Below are 9201 nucleotides of genomic sequence, written 5' to 3'. Positions count from 1 at the left end.
TTCTGCAACCAATGAATTCCCAATTCTCTGTGAATGGGAGGAAGAGCCCACCTCACAGAAGCTGGTGTATGTAGCAAAAATGGTCTAGAAAGGTAGATCAACAGCACCCAGACACACGACAGGTAATTAAGTCTGTCCCATAACTGCATCATCCAGAACAGGTGGATTTCTCTTCCAGAAGAGTGACTGCAAAAAAAAGAAAAGCGACTGGTTTCCTATCTGATGCAACTGGACCCAGCTAATCTATTGACAGCTAAAAGTGGAGAGTCACAAAAAAGGATGCATAATAATTTACGCATTACATTTATGTGTACTTTAAAGGACGTATATGCATATTCACTCTTCAATATGATGAGGTATGTTCAGGGCATTCTCTAAGTATTGTTGTACTGATTGGAATACCTTTATTTCTTTGTTGCATAAACTGTGTACATAACACATCTTCCACAATTGCCAGTGTCAGTGTCTTTAAATGGAGAACTCTAAGAATCAGAACGAGGATGTGAATTGAGAATTGAAAGTCCATTGAAAAGCATTCTGAGGATAGAATCTTTCTTTACTTTTGCGACTTTACAGTTGGACAGTTGTAAGCTTCCTAATTCCTCAGCAGTTTTAGTTACTTGCCTCTATTGTATCTTTTCAAAATAATAAATTTAAAAAATTAGTATTTAATTGGCTTTCCCCATATTTTATTCAATTATGAATTTGCAATAACAAGTACAATGGTCCTAACTAGGTTTCAGAACAAACACAACTGATTCTTAATAAGAATATAACTCCGTGGGTGGGAGCAGACACGCAGATACACACTACAGAGAAGCAGCCAATTAACTCCGCGTGAAAAAAGGTTTTGGAGTTTTAGCACCAGCTTTGCCTTGGGTGGCCTGCAAAACTGTGGTATTATTAATGATCTATGCTGTGTGACAACGGAAAACAACATGTAAGGTTTTCATTGAGCAATGATGTATAGCTCCTACTTTTAGTATAAATTTGTTACAAGTGAATGTAAAGTACAGCACTTACTTAAGTTGGCTTGACAACTCAAGAGGGATTTGTTTCTTTTTGCTGAGAAAAACAGAATAGCTCTCACCTGTAATCCTAGCACTTTGGGAGGCCAAGGCAGGGGAGATCACTTGAAGCCATGAGTTCGAGATCAACCTGAGCAACATAGTGAGAACCCTTCTCTACAAAAAAAAAAAAAAAAAAGTTAGCTGGGTATGGTGTCATGCACCTACAGTCTCAGCTACTTGGGAGGCTGAGGTGGGAGGATCACTAGAGTCCAGGACTTTTATGCTACAGTGAGCTATGATTACACCACTGCATTCCAGCCTGAGCAACAGAGTGAGACCCTGTCTCTAAAAAAATGTACATGACTTGGAGTCAGAAAACCTGGGTCCAAGTCTCCACTCTTCTACTCACTAGCTGGGTGAGCTCAGGCTTCACTTGAACACCATCTCAATGTGCCCATCTGGGTGTCTGAAAGTTGTATTCTGAGTAAAGCTTTACACTCACCTTTACACGGGGGGTCCAAAGCCGTCACTATGACTAAACAGAAAAAGAGTTTGTCAAAAGGATATAGAGTAACTTACGGAATTTTTGGGAGGGCTGCAGTGCCAAGCCAGAGGTAATCAACATCCCAAGTCCTGAATCAGAAATGGTTTTCAGCTGCCACCGAGACATAGATGCAAACATTTGTACCACTGTGCACCAGAGAATCATTTTTAGCCCAACCAAAGCTGACAAACACTCCCCACCTGCACCGCCCCCAATTCTTGTGTCAAGGACTCACTTGTAGTCACTGCCCTCTGCTGCCACTTCATGATAGAGTTTGGGGGAGTGAGAGAGAGAGAGAGAGAGAGAGAGAGAGAGAGAGAGAGAAACTCTCCTCATTTTTTCCTAACTCCAGTGTGGATGGGTCTTTTTTTGCTGAAACCTTGGTTACAAATTTGATTCTGGCTGTAAATAATGCTAGGAGAGCGAGTACCGATCGTTTATTTTCAGCTTTGATAGCAAGTTCTTTAGATAAGAATGCACCAAACATAGAAGCAGCCAAAATGAATGTCAGATATCCACCTAGGCAGAAAACAGCCATGCTGAAACCACCATGCGTAGGAAGGTTGAGAGATTTGTGCTTAAGTGAATAGAAAGTGTTCAGAAAGGAGAATCAAGAAAACCTCTTTCCTCATTTTGGAAGGAGGCAACCCACGGAATCACCCAAAGCTGGAGGGAATTCAATCATGGTGATAGTTGGGAATTGCAGCTTTACATCTGTTCTCAAGGTAAGGAGAACAATTGAGATGGCCACCCCTTTAAGGGTGATGAATGAACACTTCTATCTGCCTACTGGAATGGAAATCAGAATAGGATGTATCCCTAATGGGATAATGGAATAGTGCTACTGTGCTTTAATTTCCGAATTTTAGTAGGATTTAGGCAGCTGTGATTAACCTGACAAATCAAGGAGAGGATAGTGCAAAGGGATCCAAACAGCTGAGCCAACCTGGCACGCCTTCCCCCTGCATCCTTGAGGGCCTCATCAGACAAGACTCTTGGTATAGATTCTCTGTCAGGCTTCCAAGGCTAGGTCCCCACGGTGCTGAATGCTGAAGTCAGGGCCAAGATTCTCTTGGCTGTAGTTCTCTCGTGTGCCCATGGAGGCTGTCTCTAATCCTATTTTGGAATGGGATGCAGTCAGGAAGATCTCATTCAGAGATAATCAGCCAGCAGTTATCACACCCAAGGTGGCCTTTGGATTATGAGGCATTTATATATTTAGCAAATATTTATTGAACACGCACAGGACTTGAGATACAGGACTAGGTATTGCGATTAGAGAGGCACACACAGCCTTGGACTCTGGAAGATTAAAGGAAGAGACTAACGCATTACCTGGAACGCTGAACTGCAAGGGACTCCTTTATATGTTAGTGTAAAAAGGAAATGTTTCTGTTTGCATCTTGGGCTGCCCTGGACTGTGAAAATCCCCCTCCTCAGGGAGCTGATTGTGTCTGTGAGTGAGCTGATGAGCACCGAGCCTGGTTAGCATCATTGGTTACGAGGGTAGATGAGGCTCGTAAGCCTTAGCGCAACCTTTTGGAACCAGCTGCAGCCAAATCCCAAATCTCAGGGTGCGAGTGCTAGATCTATTTGGGACAGCCTGGTTGGGAGTCTTTTAGTTGCCAATTTAAGGTTAAAATAATACTCTTTATGTTTCAACTTCTGCCAGGCTGAGTCCTTTGTGGCTTATTTTGCATTGTTTAAGCACATGGAGAAATGAGCTCAGGTGGTCAAAAGAATTCTAATGAAGTTGAGTTTCTACTTCAATTGTTTTGTATCTGAGACTCTTCCCTAAAGAGAGGAGCTGTTTTCCCTGGGTCCTGCCAGCTCTTTTATTGTAAAAGTGAGAAAGTCCATCCCGTGGCTTTCTACTCTGAGGAACAAAAGATTTGATGCTCATTGAGATTGATCTTAGGCACAGGCCATGGGATGTGGAACAGAGCCTTCCTTTTACAGTAGAAATTTCTGAGCAAGAATTTTGGGGACTTTGATGAAGGTCCAGGCACTTTGTGGGCGGAGTATGAATATGCAGTGCTATAGGTGATGAAACTCAGTTTCTTGGTGTTTGTAAGCAACAGCTAACCCTCCTAGTGCTTATCTCTCAAGCACAGTTTTAAGTTTGTACATATATTTGAAATCTGTGACAAATTCTGTAAGTTTGACACTGTTATCATCATGCTCATATTCAGGTGGAAAGACTAAGGTGCAGAAGCTAAGTGCCTGCCTGAGTTTCCTACAGGTAGGTGGAAAAGAGGGGGCCAACCCCAGAGCTTGAGCCTTTTGCTGCTATGCCACACTGGGTTTGAAGGGTAGTTTTCTTGAGAATAGAGGAGACACAGTGATTGGACAGTGATGCTCTGCTGCCATAGGCCAGGAATTCTGTTTCATTATGACCCAGGCACATCATCTTGTGGTTTCTTTATGCAGAGATCAGCTTCCATGATGTAGTGGGAGAAGAAATGGACATAAGAGGAACAAGGTCCAGTGTGTCATCCCCCTTCTTACTCTGATCATTCTCACATTCGTCTCTAAGTTTCTTGAGGTTAGTGGTGATGTCTTATTCAGTGTCATAACCTTTTATTAGACAGGTGATACCTTAGCATGCAATGTGTTAAGGGAATGACTGAAACACTCTTCGTGGAGTTCTGACTACCTGTGGGTGGGCCTGTGGGCTGCTTTAGGAATATTTGATGAAAATACTTTTATTCGCAGATGTGTTCACAAGTCTCTAGCACTTTGGGCATCACTGGTGCTAGCATATTTCACGCTAATGATTTGGTGGGATTTGCAGCTCTTTCTAAAAAGGAAAGGATGCTTGCCTACTTTATTTAGGAAGCAGTCTGGTGATCTTGTGTCTAGGTTGAAGACTCCCAGAACAGTCTTGATGTCCTTTATTGTAGTGAGAGCTGAGGTCTGACAGGGTGAAATATCCAACTGTAGCAGTAGAGCATATATTGGTAAATGAAATCTCTCTGCTCTCTTTCCTAATTGAATGCCAGTTTTAGTGGGAGAGGGGCGGTCACATATCCACCTAAAAATGATCACCCTTCTGAACAACTAGCAGTGGTCATTTTTCATGGTGCCAGCCAGAGAGATTTGAATTGAGGATTTCATGGCAAGCTTTTGAGTTTCAGATATAAGTATGCTTCCTCCTTATTTTATTACTTTTTCCTTCTGAAATAATGATTGGAGTCTGGTGATGCTGCAACCGTTTTGTTACAATGAGGCAACCATCAAGTAACCAAATCCAACATTCACCAGAAGGCAGAGAAGAATGCAAGAGTCTGGGTCCTTGACCACACATTTGAAAAGCTGAAGTAGCTCTGGAGGGTTTCAATTCAGATTTCTTTTTATGTGGAAAAATAAACATTTAGGTCAGAGCTTCTGTAAATCAAGTTTTTTGTTAGTTATAGATGAATGTAATTCTTACTGATCTAGATTGGCATCTTTAGTCCTTGATATTAGTAAAATGTTGAAGACTGAAGTAGAAGCTGGCAATAATCGTTATACAATGTGTGGAAATAACCAGCCAAAGTAGCACATTTAAGAGACCTATTGCAAACATGTATTTTTAACGAGAGAATAGCATGTTTCCAAATAATTGCACCAGGAAGGCTTTAATCTAAAGCACAAGTAGTATACACTAAGTTTTTGAGAATTATGACATGAAATAAAGATGTCTCCTAGTTGACTGACTGATGAAGAATATTTAATCTGGAGAGTGAAACATTTGCGAATCCACCATTGTTCAGGGGAGGATGGACTTTAGTTTTAAACACCAATATGAGTTATGCAGACAAAAATACACATAAATGGATAAAAATACAATTTATCTAGTTCCTTCCAGTTGTGGGCTTGGGATCAGCAGCATAGCCTCACTTGGGAATTTGTAGAAATGCAACTTATTTTGTCCTATTACAGACCGACTGACTTGGAAATGCTAGGAGTTGTATTTTAACAAGCTCTCTAGGTGATTTTGATGCGAGTTAAAGATTGAGAATCATTGCTTTAGATTCATTTTCATGCTTTAGATTAATTTCCATACGTTAGACTAACCAAGACTGTTGCCCCCTACCCACCAAATTCTAGGGTGGCACACATCTTCCTGATTTGTAACTTGGCCTCCTGGTGATCACCTCCAGAGGGAATATCCTGTGATGGTAAATTAAGAAGTTGGCATTCTGCATTTCGAATCAATGTCGTGTAAGATGTAGTCCCTTCCTCCCCAGGGCCCTAGGTGAACCACTCATATCATGTTCCTAAATTTGAGTTAATTCTTTTACCAAGGGGAGCCTCATTCTGAAGCATTAGACCTCTCTTTATTCATCTTTCCTACAATAAGAGCATTCCAAATCATAATAAAGTTTAGTTTTTTTTTTATTTGAAAAGACTTTCCAAAGCTAAAAAAATCAGATTTGCCACCAATAATCCAGAATGTAAACAGTCCAGCATCAGCTAATTAGCTATTTTTTTTTTGTTTGTTTTTGTTTTTTGTTTTTTTTTTTGAGACGGAGTCTTGCTCTGTCGCCCGAGCTGGAGTGCAGTGGCCAGATCTCAGCTCACTGCAAGCTCCGCCTCCCGGGTTTACGCCATTCTCCTGCCTCAGCCTCCCGAGTAGCTGGGACTACAGGCGCCCGCCACCTCGCCCGGCTAGTTTTTTGTATTTTTAGTAGAGACGGGGTTTCACCGTGTTAGCCAGGATGGTCTCGATCTCCTGACCTCGTGATCCGCCCGTCTCGGCCTCCCAAAGTGCTGGGATTACAGGCTTGAGCCACCGCGCCCGGCCTATTTTTTTTTCTTTGACACAGAGTCTTGCTTTCTTGCCCAGGCTAGAGTACAGTGTCATGAACTCAGCTCACTACAACCTCTGCCTCCCGGGTTCAAGTGATTCTCCTTCCTCAGCCTCCTGAGTAGCTGAGATTACAGGTGCGCACTTCCATGCCTGACTAATTTTTGTATTTTTAGTAGAGATGGCGTTTCACCATGTTGGCCAGGCTGGTCTTGAACTCCTGACCTCAAGTGATCCCCCCCCACCTCAGCCTCCTAGAGTGCTGGGATCACAGGCATAGCCACCACGCCCGGCTAGCTAATCAGCTATTGACAATACGTAGATAAGATGGAGAATATGGCAAATATATTTTTCTGGCTAGCTAAGATGATTTGCTGGTTTAAACACTTTAGAATAAAGTTCAGCTGTACAACTAAACTCAACATACATTAATAAAAAGGTTAATAATATATAGGGGGCTTTGTTTGTTTACCTGTTTATACTAAAAGCTATCAAAATTAATGACTTATTTTTTTCCTCATAAAATCTCTTGAAGATGAAATATATTTACCTCTAAGTCTGATTTGATTTATTCTGGCAGAGAATGTCCTGAATCTTTCCTGCTTTATGACTACATTGTAATTCTTGTCCCTGAAGACGAAAGCAGGTAAATGCAAGAGAAGAATTTGAGGGCTGGGCACAGTGGTTCACGGTGGTTCATCCCAGCACTTTGGGAGGTCGAGGCAGGTGGATCACCTGAGGTCAGGAGTTCGAGACCAGCCTGGCCAACATGGTGAAACCCCCATCTCCACTAATAATATAAAAATTAGCCGGGTATGGTGGCATGCTCCTGCAATCCCAGCTACTCGGAAGGCTGAGGCAGGAGAATCGCTTGAACCCTGAGGGGGCAGAGGTTGCAGTGAGCCGAGCTTGCACCACTGCATTCCAATCTGGGCGACGGAGGGAGACTCCATTTCAAAAGAAAAAAAAGAAGAATTTGAGGATGGTACAGCTTCCATTAGAAAAGAACTAATGCTTGAGTGGGAAACATGTTCAGTAGAGGTTGGGCCACCTTTTGTTTAAGACATTTGACTTTCATAAGTAAAATTAATTTCTGATTTTATCATCTTTTTTTTCTGGTGTATGTTTTTACCAGAAAACAGATGCATATATGTTAGTGTGGTGAGATGTGTGGAAATAATAGGACTCAGCTAAAAATAGAGTGTAGTGAATGCTAATTAAATATACAGTGAACCTTTATTGTAACATGATCTGCTATAACGATGTATTTAAACGAGCACAAGTCCACCTGGATCTGTTTAACGGTGATGTTGCTACGGACACATTAGTAAACTCTGTTTTAAAAAGTCACAACACAGAGATAAAGAATAAAACAGTGATTACCAGGAGCGGGAGAGAGAGAGAGATACAGGTCAGAGGACACAAAGGATGAACAAGTCTAGAGATCTAATACACAACATGAGGACTGTACTGAATAATATCGTACTGTACTTGGGATTTTTGCCAAAAGAATAGATTTTAGGTGCTCTTGCCACAAAGAAAAAATTGATAACTATGTGTGATGATGGACATGTTAAATTTGCTTGGCTATACTGACTTTTCACTGTCCATATATGCAGTTATGTGCTGCATAACCATGTTTCAGGTAACGATAGACTACATACACAAAGTAGGCCTCATAAGATTATAGGCCAGGCGTGGTGGCTCACACATGTAATCCTAGAACTTTGGGAGGCGGAGGTGGGCAGATCACAAGGGCAAGAGATTGAGACTACCCTGGCCAGCATGGTGAAACCCCGTCTCTACTGAAAATACAAAAATTAGCTGGGCTTGGTGGTATATACCTGTAGTCCCAGCTACTCAGGAGGCTGAGGCAGGAGAATCGTTTGAACCTGGGAGGCGGAGGTTGCAGTGAGCCAAGATCGCTCCACTGCACTCCAGCCTGGCAACAGAGTGAGACTGTCTAAAAAAAAAAAAAAAAGATTATAATAGAGCAGAAAAATTCCTATCACCTAGTGAAGTCTTGTCCATGGTAATATTGTAGAGCAACAATTACTTATGTGCTTGTGCTGTAAACAAGCTGGTGTAAACAAACCTACTGTGCTGCCAGTTGTACAAATGTAGAACACGTATAATCATGTACATACAGAATACTTGATAATGACAATAAATGACGATGTCACTGATGTATGTATTAACTACACTATACTTTTTTATGTTAATTTTAGAGTGTCCTTCTTCTAGTTATAAAAAAACAGTTAACTGTAAACAGCCTCAGCTCCATGCGTGTTATTGCCCCTGAAGACCTTCCAGTGGGACAAGATGCGGCAGTGGAAGACGGTGATATTGATGATCCTGACCCTGAGTAGGCCTAGGCTAACCATGTGTGCTTATGTCTTTGTTTTTAATAAGAAAGTTTACAAAGTAAAAAAAGAATTGAAAATGTTAAAAACAGAAAAAAGCTCATAGAATGAGGATATAAACAAGAAAATATTTTTGTACAGTTGTATAAAGTGTGTTTTAAGCTGTGTTATTACAAAAGAGTAAAAAATTTCATAAAACTGTAACAATTGATAAAGTAAAAAAGTTACAGTAAGCTAACATTAATTTATTGTTGAAGAAAAAATTTTAAAAAATAAATTTAGTGTAGCCTAAGAATACAGTGTCCATAAAGTCTATAGTAGTGGACAGTAATGTCCTAGGCCTTCTCATCACTCACCACTCACTCACTGACTCACCTATAGCAACCTCCGGTCTGCAAGCTCCATTCATATACAGGTGTACCAATTTTTATTTTTGCCATTTTTTTTTACTGTACCTTTTCTGTGTTTGGATATGTTTAGATACCACTTACT

The sequence above is a fragment of the Piliocolobus tephrosceles genome, chromosome 11 (genome assembly GCF_002776525.5).
Source record: "Piliocolobus tephrosceles isolate RC106 chromosome 11, ASM277652v3, whole genome shotgun sequence".
NCBI lineage: Eukaryota > Metazoa > Chordata > Mammalia > Primates > Cercopithecidae > Piliocolobus > Piliocolobus tephrosceles.
Note: the sequence above shows the minus strand (reverse complement) of the source record.